Source organism: Hyla sarda, chromosome 5 (assembly GCF_029499605.1).
Source record: "Hyla sarda isolate aHylSar1 chromosome 5, aHylSar1.hap1, whole genome shotgun sequence".
In the NCBI taxonomy this organism is placed as follows: domain Eukaryota; kingdom Metazoa; phylum Chordata; class Amphibia; order Anura; family Hylidae; genus Hyla; species Hyla sarda.
The window spans coordinates 268,639,171-268,663,674 of record NC_079193.1 but is presented as its reverse complement, the minus strand read 5'-3'; the positions used below and the strand labels follow the sequence as shown (position 1 = coordinate 268,663,674).

The following is a 24,504-nucleotide window of genomic DNA, read 5'->3' as shown; positions in this document are numbered from 1 at the left end:
TCTGAAACATTGCTTGAGAAATCTAATGGTGAGCCAAAACGTTGCCTGTTCTACAGATGTGTCAATAAACACCTACTTATTTTCACTTTCTACTGGAGTGGCGCTTCTGCCTTTTTTGATATTGATGTTGGGACCCAGGTCTGGTCCTGGAGCTGTGCACCCAGACGGATCAAGAATCCTGGCTTCCTGCCTATCCACAGTGCTCCTCCATTGTGACTTGGTGTGTCTTTCCATGCACAGTGGCACCCAGCCAAGAGAATTGCAGCACAGCTACATTCAAGTGAATGGGGCAAGTCAGTTTCCTATGTGTCCAGGAGCTCTGCTGTGCAGAAAAGACAGCAAATGGGCAGCAGAGGTGTGGATCTATCTTTGGGTGCATTCACACCACGGTTCAGAGATATGGCTGCAGGTGTCCACAGCTATGAATTACACTGCAGTGACACCACAGGAGAAATCAAGCATTACACTGCACCCACTGAAATTAGCTGTTTGTGGGTGTATCAGGTCGTCACTACTCTAACAGATTGGGAGACCCCCTAAAATTCCCTATACATTCTATACATTCAAAGGAATTTTAATGCATGAATAAAAAATAAATGTTCACGTTTCTTCATCTGCTGATATGAACATGGACTGAAACTTTGGGTTCACAGTCACAATGGACCATTAAGAAATAGGATCCTGTTATCCACTGCATGAGAATGATGTTTTCTATAATCAATTCACAAGCATAGTACTTTATTTTGTTGAAGATATTCCCTAAGGTCTGTGTCACATTTCCACGAGTTCCAAAAGATTTAATCACAATTACAATAGACTGGAAAGAACTGCCTGTAGAGCTCAGAGACAGGATTGTGTGAGGCACAGATCTGGATAAAGGTGGTTTCATAATTCTTAAAGGGGTACTCTGGAACAAACGGCTGTCACGCCCTCTCCCATACTGCAACAAACCCAGAAACAATGTACAAATGGAAGCACACCAAAAATGATACAATTAGTACAAAATATGACAACCTTTATTAGGAGCACATAATATACATAGCAAAAAAACGACACAATAATGATAGACACAAAGAAAGTATGATTAAAACCATTTAAAAAGGCCCGTGTCGGGCCACACCACACAGATGAGACATAGTATATGTCTCATCCAGACCTGGGTTAAAGAAATGTAATACCCCTACCACGAATGAAGTGATGATAATACCCTATGCCCTCACCTGACCTGAATCACACAAGCACACAATAAAGTGACATGTACACAATGCGCAAATAAACCTGTATACAGAGGTGTCACAATGAAATATCAGAGATGACAGGGAATCTCTAGAACTAAATTACCAAACAGTCAATAATAAGAACAAATGAACTAGAGATGCCAGCAAAGAATTGCCTAGATACGGTCAGATGGGAGGCAAGGCCAGCACAAGGTGGGAATAAATATCACCCATACGCCCAGGTCCGAAGAACCTCCACGCATTCCGTCACTGAGTGACTTCCTCAAGACGGAACGCATGGAGGTTCTTGGGACCTTGCCTCCCATCTGACCGTATCTAGGCAATTCTTTGCTGGCATCTCTAGTTCATTTGTTCTTATTATTGACTGTTTGGTAATTTAGTTCTAGAGATTCCCTGTCATCTCTGATATTTCATTGTGACATTGTGTCGTGTATTTTTGCTATGTATATTATGTGCTCCTAATAAAGATTATAGTCGAGAGAAATTTGGGGAAACGAGTCTGGCTAGACATTTCGTCACGAATGGACATCAGATAAGTGAGTTAAAATGGTTAATACTGGAAGAAATAGAGGGTATGAATAGTGAACAGATAAAGAAAAAATTAAACCAAAGAGAAGTCTTTTGGATACACTGTCTCCATTCTTTAGCACCTAAGGGAATTAATGAAAGCTGTAATTTTAATGTCTTTCTATAAATACTGTCCGATCAGAATCCTGTTTTTAATTATTTTATATTTTGTATGTAGAAATGAATTCTCGCGAGAGAACGTACCTGTATAAATGTATGGTGGTGGGTGCACAGGAACTATGTTGAGAAAGGGAGGAGACTCCTGAAACGTCCAGCAGCTCGCATGCCAGTGAGCGTTTCCACCCCCCCCCCCCCCCTCAGAAATAGCGTCCACATGTCCACATGGCCAGGAATACACCGTCCAGCAAGCAGCAAGTCTGGGATGGAAGGTTCTGAAGACACCGAGTGGAATAACCTCTGAGCAGTCTATTGAGCACCGGGTGATTATGTTCTGTATATCTCTCTACTGTTTTGTACATGGATGAATTTGGAGATAAAGAACATTTTAAGTGCAATTCCCAGTCTATGTCTATTTCTATATATATGGTTTACTACACTCAGGAGACGGAGCCTTGAGATAGACATAGGGAAGCCACCCATTATGTGCACATCTGTGGTCTGATTATGTTGAGAAGTGGATACCTCATAATAAAGATTGTCATATTTTGTACTAATTGTATCATTTTTGGTGTGCTTCCATTTGTACATTGTTTCTGGGTTTGTTGCAGCATTGGCTTCATATAATGTTGGTTAAGCACCCAGGTTCGTACACTCTAGCTGAGTCCCCCTCCCTTTTTTCTGGAACGCCCTCTCCCATAGACTTGCATTCAGGGGGTAGGGTGTGATGTCATAAGGGGGTGGGGCTATGATGTCACAAGCTCCAGACGTCGTCTCCAGCGTTCGGAACAGTTTGTTCCAAACGCTGAGCAGCGGAGTACCCCTTTCAAGAGAATCTGACAGCTATTCACCTGTACCAAACCCAATATATTGGGTTATAATATGATTGAAGAGCTTTACAAAGAAGGGTCACTTCCAGTTTTACAGAGCACATTGGAGGTGGGGAGCCAGCTCGGACAGCTACCACTGCCTCATCAATATTCGGACCCTTACATCACAGAAACAGGTGGACTGAGGCAGAATATTGATGAGGCAGGGGGAACTGCGAGAGCTGGCTCCCACCACCAATGAGCTCTGGAATGCATTGACAAAGAGCTTCTAACAGGCAGAGCTATGGATATACCTAAGTTGAAAATGTAAGTGACCCTTCTTTGTACAGCTATTCACATGCACTGTAACCCTATATACCAATATATTGGGTTTAAGGTGAGTGAAATTGCTGTCATATTCTCTTTAAAGGGGTATTCCAGGATTTTTTTATATGACTGTGCTACAGGGGCTGTAAAGTTAGTGTATAATATGGTGTCTGTACCTGTGTGTGACGGTGGTCACAAAATTCTTCTGTGATTTTCGCCCCAATATTTATTTTTAACAGCATACAAAATTACTCATGTCTTGGGTTTTCCCAGGTTGCAGTGTGACTGAGACCTGACATCACTAGTCAGGTGTGCAAAGGGAGCCTGTCCTGCTTCAATGGGTGGAATGACTGCTGGATGGGAGAGAGATCATTTTGCAACAGCTGGAGGAACCCTGGTTAGAAAACACTGGTCTTTTGAATGAAATGCAGCTCAGTTGTGTTTCAATGGGTGGGGTGGCTGATGTGTGGGAGGGAGGAAAGTAACCTCACACTTTCAAACAATGAAGAATGGGATATGTAGTTTAAGAGACCGAACTACAACAGGAAATACCCAGATAGCCACAATATTATGGTAATCTCACAGCATAGCTATTTAGCCCCAAGACAAGCACAGATCCTTCCTAAGCATGTCCATTACTGTCTGCCAGGTACATACTAAAATCACCTTATGCTGGATAACCCCTTTAAATGGAAGAAGCTGACTTTGTCTAGAGCTGGCTGCCCCATCAACAAAGTAATCAAGAGAGAGGGAACCTTGGTCAGAAAGGAGGCCAGGAACCCAATGGTCACTCTGACAGATCCTGTGTGCAGATGGGAGAAACTTCCAGAAGGTCAGCAATCAATGCAGCACTTGACCAATCTGGGCTTTATGCAGTGGCAGTGGCCAGAGCACTATGACATACATTTTCGTTCTGCAATGACCGCGAGCACCGGATCGGTGCTCACGTCATGCACGGCAGGTCCCGGCTGCTATCAGCAGCCAGGGACCCGCCTGTAATGGCAACATCAGCGATCGTGCTCATGTCTGCCATTAACCCCTCAGATGCTGTGATCAATATAGATCACGACATCTGCGGCAGTGTGGCACTTAAAATGGATGATCGGATCGCCCGCAACGCTGCTGCAGGGATCCGATCATCCAGCATGGCGGCCAGAGGTCCCTTCACCTGCCTCCAGACGTCTCCTGGGGTCTTCCGGGACGTGACGTCATGAGGGGGCAGAGCTATGACGTAACAAGCTCCCGGTGCCGCCTCCAGCGTTCGGAACAGTTTGTTCCAAATGCTGAGCAGCGGAGTACCCCTTTAATCTGTGCATTAATTTATCAGATTGGATATCATATATTTTGGAATCGGAGCAATTTCGCTTCAGGCGTGTCAACTCTCCAACTGGTATTGCACGTACTGTATTTGCCGGATGATTGCTGTTAGCCCTCAAAACTGTGTTCCCCGAGATTGGTTTGCGATGGGTGGCAACAGAAATTACTTCTCAACCTATGCTGCTTAGCTCCAGATCCAGAAAAGTTATTGCATTTGTTTGCATATGATATGTGAATTTTAAATTGTAAGGATTTTATTGATGTATTCAATGAACATTGGTACGAGAGATTCATCCCCACAGAATAAAGAAAACATGTAATTTTACCGTAAAGTTTACAGCGTGAAAACCAAATCTTTCAAAATTTCATGAACTGCAGTTTTCTTTTCAATTTCCCCACATAAATAATGCTTTTTTGGTTGCGCTGTACACTTTATGGTAAAATGAGTGATGTCATTACAAAGTAAAATTGATGATGCAAAAAACAAGCCCTCATATTGGTCTGTGAATGAAAATATAAAAGAGTTATGATTTGTAGAAAGTAAGGAGGAAAAAACTAAAATGCAAAAATAAAATTGGCCTGGTATTTTAGGCCAAAATCGGCCTGGTCCATAAGGGGTTAAAGACCCATGACCCTGGATTTTGCAAAAAAAAAAAACTATAGGACTCTCAAACTGTGAGAAACAAAATTATCTGGTCTGATTAAATCTAAATTAAACTTTTTGGCATGTTTTGTGTGTGTTTTTATTTGTTGTTTTTGTTCTTTTATACCATCTGTACCATTGCTTTTCTGCCTGGGTTGCATCCCAGCCTTATTGCTGTACCAATGTTTATGCAGGAAAAGTCATCAACTGCCGAGCCGAGAAGTTTGTGACGAATCGAATTTACTGTAAGTTCGCTCATCTCTAATGGTAATACCTGAAATACTCAGACCAGCCCATCTTGCACCAACAACCACGCCACATTCCAAGTCACTTAAATCCTCTTTCTTTCCCATTCTGATGCTTAGCTTGACCTTCAGCACATTCATTGTCACTACATGAACATGTCCTTACTGTAAAGCAGTGTTTTCTAACCAGGGTGCCTCCAGCTGTTACAAAACTACAACCCCCAGCATGCCCTGACAGCCAAACACACTGGTTGGAAAACACTGCTATACACAGTGGCATTGCTAGGGGGGTGCGGACCGCATCGGATGACACACTCTGTAGGGTGTCCCTGGCGTGGTGCATCCGATGGTGACACTTACTGTTTCTGTGAGCTCGATCTGCAGGGCAGATAAAGCTCACAGAAACAATGTAAATCTAAAAGAATGAAATAATAAATTGTATGATCCCACCCTATAATGGTGGCCATTCCTCCACTGCCCAGCTGTTGACCACCGGCTCCGTATTCCAGAGAGGAGTGCAGCCAGACATGATGAAGCACAGAAATGTGTACGTGTTGGGGGGGGGGGGGGGTGCAGCTAGACATGATGAGGCACAGTAAAGCTGGGGTTCAGGGGGTTGATAAGGCTGATATATCAGCTTCATCACTCCCACATTACTGTGCCTCATCATGTCTGGCTGCACTAACCCAAACCCCCCTCCACACAAAGACACACATGCACACATTACTGTGCCTCATCATATCTGGCTGCACACACCCCAATCCCCACATTACTGTGCTTCATCATGTTTGGCTGCACACACCCCAATCCCCACATTACTGTGTGTGGGGTAGCAGAGGGTGGGGTAGTATTATATTCAGAGGGCACAGTGTGTGGCAACATTATATTCAGTAGGTACAGTGTGTGGTAGTATAATATTCAGAGGGTGCAGTGTGTGGCAGTTTTATATTCAGAGGTGAAGAAAGTGGTAGTATTATATTCAGAGGGCGCAAAGTGTAGTAGTATTATATTCAGAGGGCGCAGAGTGTGATAGTGTGGTGGGCTTGGGTGTTGCGGTGATGGTGTAGGGTCTGGTGGTATTAACCCTTGAATGTTGTGACGCCAGGGTGCAGTTTCCTCATTGTAGTAATCCTACAGCCAACCGTCCCACAAGCAGCAGGGAGAAATAACGGAATGTCCACAGAAGATTTTATGAAGCAAACTTGAAGTAACTTTAATGTATATTTTATGCAACGGCATGGAACATAACAGTCTTTGAGAGAGAGAACCGTGGTACAGGTTCCTCACAGGTTTGCTGGGACTCCGGGATCAATGAGCTTTGATGCTAGCCACTGTGCTATTTTTAGTAGTAAGAAAATGAATGATTTAAACAGGGTATCTTCGGGATTCCCATCCTCGCCGGTCTGACGGCTTCCTGCTTTGGGACATATAGCGAGGAGCGCGAGGTGGGGACTCCCTCATGGGATGAATAGCAGTGTCCCATGAAACATTAGTGAGCCTTGACTGTGAGACAGAGGGGTTAATGCTCACCACAAAGTTAATGGCCACTGCTGAGGCCACTGGTAACACTGTTGGTGCCGGTTGATCCGGCCTCACCTCCTTAAGTGGAGTAGGCCACAGCACTTCTGTCAGTGCCTGTTGGTTAGGCCAAACTTCCGGGCATGGAGTAGGCCTAGGCACATCTGTGGTTGGTGCCTGTTGGTTAGGCCAATTCTCCGGGCATGGAGTAGGCCTAGGCACTTCTGTGGTTGGTGCCCGCTGTTTAGGCCAAACCTCCTCAGGGGGAGTAGGCCTGGGCACATCCTCTGCTGGAGCTGCTGCAGAAAGATAGGTCTTTGGCAGATACTTAGGATGCATAACAGGTGCTCTAAATCCTTCCTCTTCATCGACTGTGTTGGGCAGCCTCATCGGCCGGATACCATGTGGTTCTGCCTTCTAGTCGTCCCACGGGAAATAAGTAAAAGGAAGTTGAGTAGGATTCTTTGGCCTCATGACTGCTGCAGTCCACTCACCCCGCAGACTCTGGACAGGGGTGTACTCAACGATCTCTCCCAGCTCCAGGGAGTGGTAGCTTTTGGGCAGATAGTCCTGTTGCACAGCCCTCCTATTCACCAGGACAGTTCCCCCATGTCTACAATGTAGGAGGGTACCAAAACTCCTGGCATTATCAAATTTCACCACGGTGGCGCGTCGGTGCTCAAGGGGTGCTTCACTCTCTTGTGGGTAGTCTAACATTCTTATATCCAGAGCCTCCAACTTTTTGGCGGGGGAAGAACACGGTCCCACATGTACTGAATCAGCTCAGGCTCGTCGCCGAACAGCCATTTCGGGAGAGGGGGTGAGCACAGGCGTCCACTTGGCAGGGTGACTTGGGACAAGGGGATTTCTGGCTCTGGGCTGGATGAGGAAGAGAAATCGGCTTCCGCCGGGGTACTCACATCCGAGTTTTCCATCAGGATCTCGGCCCAGGACCCCCATGTGCGGTGGTGAGGGGACAGTCTCACCGGTGATGCCGCCTCCGATGTCCCGGGTGATGCCCCTTCTGCGATAGCCGGCCACTCGGTGTCCTTTGGTAGCGGTGCTAGGTTTTAGGCCCCAAGAGACAACTGCTGCAAGCGGTAGGCAAGATCCTGAAAAAGTTGCGATACGGCCGCGGCAACTTTCCTCTGAGTCGGCGCCATCTTAGGACTCACATCACATGTAGCACTGGGTTCCGCCATGTCTGTACTCCTCGCTGCAATCTCCAGACTGTAGAGGTCTGGCCGCGTGGCTTCTTTTATATGGGGCTCAAACAAGATGGTCGCCAGCCGAAAGGACGTCATCGGTGCAGCTCTAACTTCCTGTCCTCTGGCGAACACAAGAAAAAGATTACAGTTCCACTTTGGTATTGCAACGTGTACTTGGTGTCCACGCCCAGGGGCGGGTCGAAGACCAGCGCGGGACATTTTCAAGCACAATCTCAAAAGTCAAGCACAATTTCAACAGCAAAGTACCGTACACTTCTGGGCTTAATTTTAATCGCTACATGCGCAATTCCGGACAGTTCATATAGCACATTTCTTAATAGGGGGAGGACTTGCAATAATGGTGGCTGAATAGCTGTAGGCACAAACCCGAATCCTGTTCGTGACGCCAAAAAGACTTGTGGTGGGCTTGGGTGTTGCGGTGATGGTGTAGGCTCTGGTGGTATTAACAATTGAATGTCATAACGGAATGTCCACAGCAGATTTTATGAAGCAAGCTTGAAGTAAGTTTACTGTATATTTTATGCAACTGCATAGAACATAACAGTCTTTGAGAGAGAGAACCGTGGTACAGATTCCTCACAGGTTTGATCAAAAACGAATGACCAGGGAGTCAGGAGTTTGTCTGGCGCAGAGAGGAACCATCAGGCAGCCAGGTAAAATCAATGGATTTATTAGATGCTCGCATCTAATAAATCCATTGATTTTACCTGGCTGCCTGATGGTTCCTCTCTGCGCCAGACAAACTCCTGACTCCCTGGTCATTCGTTTTTGATTTTACTCTCACCCAGGAGGGCTGCAGTGGACCTTCTTCCATATCTCTTCTGCTCTTAACCTTGTTGTGTGTGGGCGCACAACCAACTTCGGTAAGCGGCTTGGGAATCACCGTCCCCTACCCCCACCTGCAAGATCTACTGATCCCGCACATGAGGCGCCTTCCTTTCTTTCTCTAGATTTCACAGGTTTGATGGGACTCCGGGATCAATGAGCTTTGATGCTAGCCACTGTGCTACTATTTTTAGGAGATTTGAGTTTCTAGTAGTCACACAGAATTCAGTAGTTTGAGCTTGGAGTAATTAACGGTTTTGTGGCTGCTAGGTATTAGGCTTCAGGCCTAGCTTGAATTGATGCTGAAGATATGAGATGTGCTTGCTTTCATGTACAGGTCTCAAGAGAGTAAGAGAGCTAATTTAGTGGCTGCAGCCCCTTATATATTAAGGGGGTGGAACAAAGCTCATTGGTCGGCAGAACCTGTCAGTCCTGACCCAGTGAACTCTGGGTATCACATGACCTAAAAGGTCCTTAAACCATAGTACAATTTAATTAAAGGCACGTGACCTCTAAGGTCCTATACAGAGGAATTCCTATATAACATATCAAATATATATATATATATATATATATATATATATATATATATAAAACTCAATGGGGAAGATTTATTAAAGCCTGTGCAAAGGAGAAGTTGCCCAGTTGCCCATAGCAACCAATCAGATTTCTTATTTCATTTTGCAGAGGCCTTGTTAAAAATGAAAGAAGCGATCTGATTGGTTGCTATGGGCAACTCAGCAACTTTTCCTCTGGACAGGTTTTGATAAATCTCCCCCAATGTGTATGTATGTATGTATGTTCCACAAAAACGTCCAAACGGCTAAAGATATTAACATGAAACTTGGCACACATGTTACTTATATGTCAACAACAAACATAGGATAGGTGATTTAACCCTTACTCACCCCCATTTGCCAGGGGCGGGGTTTATGTTTAAAGTCCCATACAAGTCAATGGGAAATATGTGTTACTGCATAACTTCCAAACGACTGGAGATATTTCGATAATACTTGGTCACAATGTTACTTATTAGGGATCGATCGATATCGTTTTTTTAGGGCCGATACCGATAATCGGTGGAGGTTAGGGCCGATAACTTATACCGATATTCCGGTATAAGTTATCGGCTATTTATCCCCCCCGCGACACCGCTGCAGATCATTGATTTAAAGCGGGCGCTTTAAATCAATGCACTGCAGTGGCTTTTGCAGTGCCATAGACCGCCGCCGCCACCCGCTACTCTCCCCTGCCTGTCCAGGGGTCCTATCACCGCCACCCCCGCACCGTTCCCCCCACCGCTGCACTGCTCCGCGCCCCCTACCGCCGCGCTGCGTCGCACCCCCCACCGCCCCAGCCCCATTGCCTCCCCCATCCCCGGTTTTATAATTGCCTGTGCCCGGGGTCCACTCTACATCTGGCTCCGGTGGCGTCCTCCTGAGCTGTCACATCGCGCATGTCATGTCACTCGTCATTGCGCACAGCGTAACGCAGGATGCAGCAAGAGCCCCGGGAACAGGTAATAATAAAACCGGGGATGGGAGAGGCAATGGGGCCGGGGCGGTGCATTGGGCGTGCGACGCGGTGCAGCAGGTCGGGGGGGCAGTCGCGGTGCGGCGGGTCGGGGGGGCGTTGGTGGTGCGGGGGGCGGGGCATTATCGGCAAGGTAATTGCCGATACCGACAATGCCCAAAATCGTGATTATTGGCCGATAATATCGGCCAAACCGATAATCGGTCGATCCCTATTCATTTAACCCTTAACTACCCCCATTTGTTAGAGTCGGGGTTTTTGTTTAAAGTCCCATGCAAATCAATGGGAAATATATGTTCCCACATAACTTCCGTACGGCTGGAGATATTTCAATACCTGGTACACATATTATGGGTCGGGATATGAGGACAGGATAGGAGGACGCGATAGGAGGATGGGATAGGAGGTCGGGATAGGAGGTCGGGATAGGAGGTCTGGATAGGAGGTCTAGATAGGAGGATGGGATAGGAGGACCGGGATAGGAGGATGGGACTCTGGCTGAGCGGACTTTAGACAAAGGGACAGGACCAGGTCCTGTACTGCGACACAACAGTAGTATTATATTCAGAGTGCGCAGAGTGTGGTAGTATTATATTCAGAGGGTGCAGAGTGTGGTAGTATTATATTCAGAGGGTGCAGAGTGTGGTAGTATTATATTCAGAGGGTGCAGAGTGTGGTAGTATTATATTCAGAGGGTGCAGAGTGTGGTAGTATTATATTCAGAGGGTGCAGAGTGTGGTAGTATTATATTCAGAGAGCGCAGTGTGTGGTAGTATTATATTCAGAGGGCACAGAGTGTGGTAGTATTATATTCAGAGGGTGCAGAGTGTGGTAGTATTATATTCAGAGAGCGCAGTGTGTGGTAGTATTACATTCAGAGGGCGCAGAGTGTGGTAGTGAACTCTGGGTATCACATGACCTAAAGGTCCTTAAACCATAGTACAATTTAATTAAAGGCACGTGACCTCTAAGGTCCTATACAGAATAATTCCTATATAACATATCAAATATATATATATATATATATATACATTAAATACCATTTATATGAGGCGACTAGGGGTTAGCCCTACAGGAGAGCCCTATTGACATGGAGGGACTCTGGCTGAGAGGACTTTAGACAAAGGGACAGGACCAGGTCCTGTACTGGGACACCACTGTAGTATTATATTCAGAGGAGGCAGAGTGTGGTAGTACTATATTCAGAGGGCGCAGAGGGTGGTAGTATTATATTAAGAGGGTGCAATGTGTGGTAGTATTATATTCAGAGGGTGCAGAGTGTGGTAGTATTATATTCAGAGGGCATAGAGTGTGGTAGTTTTATATTCAGAGGGCGCAGTGTGGTAGTATTATATTCAGAGGGTGCAGAGTGTGGTAGTATTATATTAAGAGGGTGCAGTGTGTGGTAGTATTAAGAGGGTGCAGAGTGTGGTAGTATTATATTAAGAGGGTGCAGTGTGTGGTAGTATTATATTAAGAGGGTGCAGTGTGTGGTAGTATTAAGAGGGTGCAGTGTGTGGTAGTATTATATTAAGAGGGTGCAGTGTGTGGTAGTATTATATTAAGAGGGTGCAGTGTGTGGTAGTATTATATTAAGAGGGTGCAGTGTGTGGTAGTATTAAGAGGGTGCAGTGTGTGGTAGTATTATATTCAGAGGGTGCAGAGTGTGGTAGTATTATATTCAGAGGGCGTAGAGTGTGGTAGTATTATATTCAGAGGGCGACGTGTGGTAGTATTATATTCAGAGGGTGCAGAGTGTGGTAGTATTATATTAAGAGGGTGCAGTGTGTGGTAGTATTAAGAGGGTGCAGTGTGTGGTAGCATTATATTAAGAGGGTGCAGTGTGTGGTAGTCTTATATTAAGAGGGTGCAGTGTGTGGTAGTATTATATTAAGAGGGTGCAGTGTGTGGTAGTATTAAGAGGGTGCAGTGTGTGGTAGTATTATATTAAGAGGGTGCAGTGTGTGGTAGTCTTATATTAAGAGGGTGCAGTGTGTGGTAGTATATTCAGAGGGCATAGAGTGTGGTAGTATTATATTCAGAGGGTGCAGAGCGTGGTAGCATTATATTAAGAGGGTGCAGTGTGTGGTAGTATTATATTAAGAGGGTGCAGTATGTGGTATTATCATATTAATTATTGTTTTTATATAGAAAGTGACAATGTGAGGATCCAATGCCATCTGGGCATCAAGTTCTGCAGACAGTCATGGAGGTATGAACCAGCTAAATTTGATAAGACAACAAAAGAAGATGACAAGAACTGTGAGTGACTTATATCATTGACCCCTATGTCCTATCAGAGCTGTAGTCATTTGTAAGTTCTGTGCTGTTGTTGGGTGAAGCAACAACTCCCAGCATCCTCTTACCACTGCTTTGGTCATACTGGGAGCTGTAGTTTTACATGGTAAAAACCTCTCTAGCACTGTCCCCTTACTTGGACATTAGTATAGTTGATTATAATATTGAGGCACAGACACAAAAGGATGGATGTTGGGTGACACCAACACCGCCACAGCTGTACAGTATGAGGCAGGGAATTAGATTGTGAGCTCAGCTGTGGAATAAAAGGAATGGGAATAATTACAATCTAGCTGTAAATTCTTATCCAGTCACGTGGTAAGAGCCCCATACGCTGTATTATGTATGGGATCCCACCTGTTGTATCCTCCCCTCCTCAAACAGCTGTGTGTCACCCGCCCCCTCCCTTGTAATTCTCACTAAATTGCTTCCGATTACGTCACGTTCGATCTGCCGCAAAAGAAGAGCCTTCAACGACACCGCTGACAACTTTTAGTCACATCCTGGAGACTGGTATGAGACTGAATTTAAAAAGAGGCTTGAAACGCAGTGAGGGGCGGGGCGTATAGAAGTAGTAGGCTGTGCATGCTCCGTACGGCTTTCTGACGCTTTACAGCTCCGCCCGGGAACTTTCTCCCGTGTGTCCGGAGCCGGTGATGTTACCGTGTATGCGCGCTGCTCCGCCGCCTGCACGCCTCTTCCCGCACTGTCAATTCCTCCATTAGAATTCACGGGACTGTTACTAAAGACAGGAAAAAGGGGCCGGATGAGAAAAGAGAACGGACAGCTCGCAGGTTCCCCCTTCAGGCCGGTAAGTGTCACTGCTCGAGAGCTGATTCAATGTCCTGTCTAGTCTGCTCCGGATCAATATCTCTGTATTATGTAAGTAAAGTCCTGTATACCTATAGTTATTATATACACTGTATGCGGCTATAGTACAGGGGACACAGTGCACATTACTGCGTTATATACAGACAGTGTGTGAGGATATAATACAGAGGACACAGTGCACACTACTGTTATATACAGTGTGTGAGGATATAATACAGAGGACACAGTGCACACTACTGTTATATACAGACAGTGTGTGAGGATATAATACAGAGGACACAGTGCACACTACTGTTATATACAGACAGTGTGTGAGGATAGAATACAGAGGACACAGTGCACACTACTGTTATATACAGTGTGTGAGGATATAATACAGAGGACACAGTGCACACTACTGTTATATACAGTGTGTGAGGATATAATACAGAGGACACAGTGCACACTACTGTTATATACAGTGTGTGAGGATATAATACAGAGGACACAGTGCACACTACTGTTATATACAGACAGTGTGTGAGGATATAATACAGAGGACACAGTGCACACTACTGTTATATACAGTGTGTGAGGATATAATACAGAGGACACAGTGCACACTACTGTTATATACAGACAGTGTGTCAGGATATAATACAGAGGACACAGTGCACACTACTGTTATATACAGTGTGTGAGGATATAATACAGAGGACACAGTGCACACTACTGCGTTATATACAGTGTGTGAGGATAGAATACAGAGGACACAGTGCACACTACTGTTATATACAGTCTGTGAGGATATAATACAGAGGACACAGTGCACACTACTGTTATATACAGTCTGTGAGGATATAATACAGAGGACACAGTGCACACTACTGTTATATACAGTGTGTGAGGATATAATACAGAGGACACAGTGCACATTACTGTTATATACAGTGTGTGAGGATATAATACAGAGGACACAGTGCACACTACTGTTATATACAGTGTGTGAGGATATAATACAGAGGACACAGTGCACACTACTGTTATATACAGACAGTGTGTGAGGATATAATACAGAGGACACAGTGCACACTACTGTTATATACAGTGTGTGAGGATATAATACAGAGGACACAGTGCACATTACTGCGTTATATACAGACAGTGTGTGAGGATATAATACAGAGGACACAGTGCACACTACTGTTATATACAGTGTGTGAGGATATAATACAGAGGACACAGTGCACACTACTGTTATATACAGACAGTGTGTGAGGATATAATACAGAGGACACAGTGCACACTACTGTTATATACAGTGTGTGAGGATATAATACAGAGGACACAGTGCACACTACTGTTATATACAGACAGTGTGTGAGGATATAATACAGAGGACACAGTGCACACTACTGTTATATACAGTGTGTGAGGATACAATACAGAGGACCCAGTGCACACTACTGCGTTATATACAGTGTGTGAGGATATAATACAGAGGACACAGTGCACACTACTGCGTTATATACAGTGTGTGAGGATACAATACAGAGGACCCAGTGCACACTACTGTTATATACAGACAGTGTGTGAGGATATAATACAGAGGACACAGTGCACACTACTGTTATATACAGTGTGTGAGGATATAATACAGAGGACACAGTGCACATTACTGCGTTATATACAGACAGTGTGTGAGGATATAATACAGAGGACACAGTGCACACTACTGTTATATACAGTGTGTGAGGATATAATACAGAGGACACAGTGCACACTACTGTTATATACAGTGTGTGAGGATATAATACAGAGGACACAGTGCACACTACTGTTATATACAGACAGTGTGTCAGGATATAATACAGAGGACACAGTGCACACTACTGTTATATACAGTGTGTGAGGATATAATACAGAGGACACAGTGCACACTACTGCGTTATATACAGTGTGTGAGGATAGAATACAGAGGACACAGTGCACACTACTGTTATATACAGTCTGTGAGGATATAATACAGAGGACACAGTGCACACTACTGTTATATACAGTCTGTGAGGATATAATACAGAGGACACAGTGCACACTACTGTTATATACAGTGTGTGAGGATATAATACAGAGGACACAGTGCACATTACTGTTATATACAGTGTGTGAGGATATAATACAGAGGACACAGTGCACACTACTGTTATATACAGTGTGTGAGGATATAATACAGAGGACACAGTGCACACTACTGTTATATACAGACAGTGTGTGAGGATATAATACAGAGGACACAGTGCACACTACTGTTATATACAGTGTGTGAGGATATAATACAGAGGACACAGTGCACACTACTGCGTTATATACAGACAGTGTGAGGATATAATACAGAGGACACAGTGCACATTACTGCGTTATATACAGACAGTGTGTGAGGATATAATACAGAGGACACAGTGCACACTACTGTTATATACAGTGTGTGAGGATATAATACAGAGGACACAGTGCACACTACTGTTATATACAGTGTGTGAGGATATAATACAGAGGACACAGTGCACACTACTGTTATATACAGTGTGTGAGGATATAATACAGAGGACACAGTGCACACTACTGTTATATACAGTGTGTGAGGATATAATACAGAGGACACAGTGCACACTACTGTTATATACAGACAGTGTGTGAGGATATAATACAGAGGACACAGTGCACACTACTGTTATATACAGTGTGTGAGGATATAATACAGAGGACACAGTGCACACTACTGTTATATACAGACAGTGTGTCAGGATATAATACAGAGGACACAGTGCACACTACTGTTATATACAGTGTGTGAGGATATAATACAGAGGACACAGTGCACACTACTGCGTTATATACAGTGTGTGAGGATAGAATACAGAGGACACAGTGCACACTACTGTTATATACAGTCTGTGAGGATATAATACAGAGGACACAGTGCACACTACTGTTATATACAGTCTGTGAGGATATAATACAGAGGACACAGTGCACACTACTGTTATATACAGTGTGTGAGGATATAATACAGAGGACACAGTGCACATTACTGTTATATACAGTGTGTGAGGATATAATACAGAGGACACAGTGCACACTACTGTTATATACAGTGTGTGAGGATATAATACAGAGGACACAGTGCACACTACTGTTATATACAGACAGTGTGTGAGGATATAATACAGAGGACACAGTGCACACTACTGTTATATACAGTGTGTGAGGATATAATACAGAGGACACAGTGCACATTACTGCGTTATATACAGACAGTGTGTGAGGATATAATACAGAGGACACAGTGCACACTACTGTTATATACAGTGTGTGAGGATATAATACAGAGGACACAGTGCACACTACTGTTATATACAGACAGTGTGTGAGGATATAATACAGAGGACACAGTGCACACTACTGTTATATACAGTGTGTGAGGATATAATACAGAGGACACAGTGCACACTACTGTTATATACAGACAGTGTGTGAGGATATAATACAGAGGACACAGTGCACACTACTGTTATATACAGTGTGTGAGGATACAATACAGAGGACCCAGTGCACACTACTGCGTTATATACAGTGTGTGAGGATATAATACAGAGGACACAGTGCACACTACTGCGTTATATACAGTGTGTGAGGATACAATACAGAGGACCCAGTGCACACTACTGTTATATACAGACAGTGTGTGAGGATATAATACAGAGGACACAGTGCACACTACTGTTATATACAGTGTGTGAGGATATAATACAGAGGACACAGTGCACATTACTGCGTTATATACAGACAGTGTGTGAGGATATAATACAGAGGACACAGTGCACACTACTGTTATATACAGTGTGTGAGGATATAATACAGAGGACACAGTGCACACTACTGTTATATACAGTGTGTGAGGATATAATACAGAGGACACAGTGCACACTACTGTTATATACAGACAGTGTGTCAGGATATAATACAGAGGACACAGTGCACACTACTGTTATATACAGTGTGTGAGGATATAATACAGAGGACACAGTGCACACTACTGCGTTATATACAGTGTGTGAGGATAGAATACAGAGGACACAGTGCACACTACTGTTATATACAGTCTGTGAGGATATAATACAGAGGACACAGTGCACACTACTGTTATATACAGTCTGTGAGGATATAATACAGAGGACACAGTGCACACTACTGTTATATACAGTGTGTGAGGATATAATACAGAGGACACAGTGCACATTACTGTTATATACAGTGTGTGAGGATATAATACAGAGGACACAGTGCACACTACTGTTATATACAGTGTGTGAGGATATAATACAGAGGACACAGTGCACACTACTGTTATATACAGACAGTGTGTGAGGATATAATACAGAGGACACAGTGCACACTACTGTTATATACAGTGTGTGAGGATATAATACAGAGGACACAGTGCACACTACTGTTATATACAGTGTGTGAGGATATAATACAGAGGACACAGTGCACACTACTGTTATATACAGACAGTGTGTGAGGATATAATACAGAGGACACAGTGCACACTACTGTTATATACAGTGTGTGAGGATATAATACAGAGGACACAGTGCACACTACTGTTATATACAGTGTGTGAGGATATAATACAGAGGACACAGTGCACATTACTGCGTTATATACAGACAGTGTGTGAGGATATAATACAGAGGACACAGTGCACACTACTGTTATATACAGACAGTGTGTGAGGATATAATACAGAGGACACAGTGCACACTACTGTTATATACAGACAGTGTGTGAGGATATAATACAGAGGACACAGTGCACACTACTGCGTTATATACAGTGTGTGAGGATATAATACAGAGGACATAGTGCACACTACTGCATTATATACAGACAGTGTGAGGATATAATACAGAGGACACAGTGCACACTACTGCGTTATATACAGTGTGTGAGGATATAATACAGAGGACACAGTGCACACTACTGCGTTATATACAGTGTGTGAGGATATAATACAGAGGACACAGTGCACACTACTGTTATATACAGTGTGTGAGGATATAATACAGAGGACACAGTGCACACTACTGTTATATACAGTGTGTGAGGATATAATACAGAGGACACAGTGCACACTACTGCGTTATATACAGACAGTGTGTGAGGATATAATACAGAGGACACAGTGCACACTACTGTTATATACAGTGTGTGAGGATAGAATACAGAGGACACAGTGCACACTACTGCGTTATATACAGTGTGTGAGGATATAATACAGAGGACACAGTGCACACTACTGTTATATACAGTGTGTGAGGATATAATACAGAGGACAGAGTGCACACTACTGTTATATACAGTGTGTGAGGATATAATACAGAGGACACAGTGCACACTACTGTTATATACAGTGTGTGAAGATATAATACAGAGGACACAGTGCACACTACTGTTATATACAGTGTGTGAAGATATAATACAGAGGACACAGTGCACACTACTGTTATATACAGTGTGTGAGGATATAATACAGAGGACACAGTGCACACTACTGCGTTATATACAGTGTGTGAGGATATAATACAGAGGACACAGTGCACACTACTGCGTTATATACAGACAGTGTGTGAGGATATAATACAGAGGACACAGTGCACACTACTGTTATATACAGTGTGTGAGGATATAATACAGAGGACACAGTGCACACTACTGTTATATACAGTGTGTGAGGATATAATACAGAGGACACAGTGCACACTACTGTTATATACAGTGTGTGAGGATATAATACAGAGGACACAGTGCACACTACTGTTATATACAGTGTGTGAGGATATAATACAGAGGACACAGTGCACACTACTGTTATATACAGACAGTGTGTGAGGATATAATACAGAGGACACAGTGCACACTACTGTTATATACAGTGTGTGAGGATATAATACAGAGGACACAGTGCACACTACTGTTATATACAGTGTGTGAGGATATAATACAGAGGACACAGTGCACACTACTGTTATATACAGTGTGTGAGGATATAATACAGAGGACACAGTGCACACTACTGTTATATACAGTGTGTGAGGATATAATACAGAGGACACAGTGCACACTACTGTTATATACAGTGTGTGAGGATATAATACAGAGGACACAGTGCACACTACTGCGTTATATACAGTGTGTGAGGATATAATACAGAGGACACAGTGCACACTACTGTTATATACAGTGTGTGAGGATATAATACAGAGGACACAGTGCACACTACTGTTTATATACAGTGTGTGAGGATATAATACAGAGGACACAGTGCACATTACTGCGTTATATACAGACAGTGTGTGAGGATATAATACAGAGGACACAGTGCACACTACTGTTATATACAGTGTGTGAGGATATAATACAGAGGACACAGTGCACACTACTGTTATATACAGACAGTGTGTCAGGATATAATACAGAGGACACAGTGCACACTACTGTTATATACAGTGTGTGAGGATATAATACAGAGGACACAGTGCACACTACTGTTATATACAGTCTGTGAGGATATAATACAGAGGACACAGTGCACACTACTGTTATATACAGTGTGTGAGGATATAATACAGAGGACACAGTGCACACTACTGTTATATACAGTGTGTGAGGATATAATACAGAGGACACAGTGCACACTACTGTTTTATATACAGTGTGTGAGGATATAATACAGAGGACACAGTGCACACTACTGCGTTATATACAGTGTGTGAGGATACAATACAGAGGACCCAGTGCACACTACTGTTATATACAGACAGTGTGTGAGGATATAATACAGAGGACACAGTGCACACTACTGTTATATACAGACAGTGTGTGAGGATATAATACAGAGGACACAGTGCACACTACTGTTATATACAGACAGTGTGTGAGGATATAATACAGAGGACACAGTGCACACTACTGCATTATATACAGACAGTGTGAGGATATAATACAGAGGACACAGTGCACACTACTGCGTTATATACAGTGTGTGAGGATATAATACAGAGGACACAGTGCACACTACTGCGTTATATACAGACAGTGTGTGAGGATATAATACAGAGGACACAGTGCACACTACTGTTATATACAGTGTGTGAGGATATAATACAGAGGACACAGTGCACACTACTGTTATATACAGTGTGTGAGGATATAATACAGAGGACACAGTGCACACTACTGCGTTATATACAGACAGTGTGTGAGGATATAATACAGAGGACACAGTGCACACTACTGTTATATACAGTGTGTGAGGATATAATACAGAGGACACAGTGCACACTACTGTTATATACAGTGTGTGAGGATATAATAAAGAGGACACAGTGCACACTACTGCGTTATATACAGTGTGTGAGGATATAATACAGAGGACACAGTGCACACTACTGTTATATACAGACAGTGTGTGAGGATATAATACAGAGGACACAGTGCACACTACTGTTATATACAGTGTGTGAGGATATAATACAGAGGACACAGTGCACACTACTGTTATATACAGACAGTGTGTGAGGATATAATACAGAGGACACAGTGCACACTACTGTTATATACAGTGTGTGAGGATATAATACAGAGGACACAGTGCACACTACTGTTATATACAGTGTGTGAGGATATAATACAGAGGACACAGTGCACACTACTGTTATATACAGTGTGTGAGGATATAATACAGAGGACACAGTGCACATTACTGTTATATACAGTGTGTGAGGATATAATACAGAGGACACAGTGCACACTACTGTTATATACAGTGTGTGAGGATATAATACAGAGGACACAGTGCACACTACTGTTATATACAGTGTGTGAGGATATAATACAGAGGACACAGTGCACACTACTGTTATATACAGTGTGTGAGGATATAATACAGAGGACACAGTGCACACTACTGCGTTATATACAGTGTGTGAGGATATAATACAGAGGACACAGTGCACACTACTGCGTTATATACAGACAGTGTGTGAGGATATAATACAGAGGACACAGTGCACACTACTGTTATATACAGTGTGTGAGGATATAATACAGAGGACACAGTGCACACTACTGTTATATACAGTGTGTGAGGATATAATACAGAGGACACAGTGCACACTACTGTTATATACAGACAGTGTGTGAGGATATAATACAGAGGACACAGTGCACACTACTGTTATATACAGTGTGTGAGGATATAATACAGAGGACACAGTGCACACTACTGTTATATACAGTGTGTGAGGATATAATACAGAGGACACAGTGCACACTACTGTTATATACAGTGTGTGAGGATATAATACAGAGGACACAGTGCACACTACTGTTATATACAGTGTGTGAGGATATAATACAGAGGACACAGTGCACACTACTGCGTTATATACAGTGTGTGAGGATATAATACAGAGGACACAGTGCACATTACTGCGTTATATACAGACAGTGTGTGAGGATATAATACAGAGGACACAGTGCACACTACTGTTATATACAGTGTGTGAGGATATAATACAGAGGACACAGTGCACACTACTGTTATATACAGACAGTGTGTGAGGATATAATACAGAGGACACAGTGCACACTACTGTTATATACAGTGTGTGAGGATATAATACAGAGGACACAGTGCACACTACTGTTATATACAATCTGTGAGGATATAATACAGAGGACACAGTGCACACTACTGTTATATACAGTGTGTGAGGATATAATACAGAGGACACAGTGCACATTACTGTTATATACAGTGTGTGAGGATATAATACAGAGGACACAGTGCACACTACTGTTATATACAGTGTGTGAGGATATAATACAGAGGACACAGTGCACATTACTGCGTTATATACAGACAGTGTGTGAGGATATAATACAGAGGACACAGTGCACACTACTGTTATATACAGTGTGTGAGGATATAATACAGAGGACACAGTGCACACTACTGCATTATACAGACAGTGTGTGAGGATATAATACAGAGGACACAGTGCACACTACTGTTATATACAGTGTGTGAGGATATAATACAGAGGACACAGTGCACACTACTGCGTTATATACAGTGTGTGAGGATATAATACAGAGGACACAGTGCACACTACTGCGTTATATACAGACAGTGTGTGAGGATATAATACAGAGGACACAGTGCACACTACTGTTTTATATACAGTGTGTGAGGATATAATACAGAGGACACAGTGCACACTACTGCGTTATATACAGTGTGTGAGGATACAATACAGAGGACACAGTGCACACTACTGTTATATACAGACAGTGTGTGAGGATATAATACAGAGGACACAGTGCACACTACTGTTATATACAGTGTGTGAGGATATAATACAGAGGACACAGTGCACACTACTGTTATATACAGTGTGAGGATATAATACAGAGGACACAGTGCACACTACTGCGTTATATACAGTGTGTGAGGATATAATACAGAGGACACAGTGCACACTACTGTTATATACAGTGTGTGAGGATATAATACAGAGGACACAGTGCACACTACTGTTATATACAGTGTGTGAGATATAATACAGAGGACACAGTGCACACTACTGTTATATACAGTGTGTGAGGATATAATACAGAGGACACAGTGCACACTACTGGTTATATACAGTGTGTGAGGATATAATACAGAGGACACAGTGCACACTACTGCGTTATATACAGACAGTGTGTGAGGATATAATACAGAGGACACAGTGCACACTACTGTTATATACAGTGTGTGAGGATATAATACAGAGGACACAGTGCACACTACTGTTATATACAGTGTGTGAGGATATAATACAGAGGACACAGTGCACACTACTGTTATATACAGACAGTGTGTGAGGATATAATACAGAGGACACAGTGCACACTACTGTTATATACAGTGTGTGAGGATATAATACAGAGGACACAGTGCACACTACTGTTATATACAGTGTGTGAGGATATAATACAGAGGACACAGTGCACACTACTGTTATATACAGTGTGTGAGGATATAATACAGAGGACACAGTGCACACTACTGCGTTATATACAGACAGTGTGTGAGGATATAATACAGAGGACACAGTGCACACTACTGTTATATACAGTGTGTGAGGATATAATACAGAGGACACAGTGCACACTACTGCTTATATACAGTGTGTGAGGATATAATACAGAGGACACAGTGCACACTACTGCGTTATATACAGTGTGTGAGGATAGAATACAGAGGACACAGTGCACACTACTGTTATATACAGTCTGTGAGGATATAATACAGAGGACACAGTGCACACTATTGCATTATATACAGACAGTGTGAGGATATAATACAGAGGACACAGTGCACACTACTGCGTTATATACAGTGTGTGAGGATATAATACAGAGGACACAGTGCACACTACTGTTATATACAGTGTGTGAGGATAGAATACAGAGGACACAGTGCACACTACTGTTATATACAGACAGTGTGTGAGGATATAATACAGAGGACACAGTGCACACTACTGTTATATACAGTGTGTGAGGATATAATACAGAGGACACAGTGCACACTACTGCGTTATATACAGTGTGTGAGGATATAATACAGAGGACACAGTGCACACTACTGTTATATACAGTGTGTGAGGATATAATACAGAGGACACAGTGCACACTACTGCGTTATATACAGACAGTGTGTGAGGATATAATACAGAGGACACAGTGCACACTACTGCGTTATATACAGTGTGTGAGGATATAATACAGAGGACACAGTGCACACTACTGTTATATACAGACAGTGTGTGAGGATATAATACAGAGGACACAGTGCACACTACTGTTATATACAGTGTGTGAGGATATAATACAGAGGACACAGTGCAC

General features: G+C 43.1%; 1 protein-coding gene across 3 annotated transcripts in view; it reads left to right on the top strand.

Annotated features, from left to right (window-relative positions):
* The first annotated feature begins 12,527 nt into the window (after positions 1-12,527).
* The window catches only part of ESCO1 (establishment of sister chromatid cohesion N-acetyltransferase 1), a 95,940-nt gene continuing 83,963 nt past the window's right edge, over positions 12,528-24,504 (top strand). The window contains exon 1 of one of the 3 annotated variants that reach the window (XM_056521692.1): positions 12,528-12,630. The gene's annotated coding sequence lies outside the window, so the exon portion shown is untranslated. The other 2 variants (XM_056521690.1, XM_056521691.1) reach the window with 2 other exon arrangements.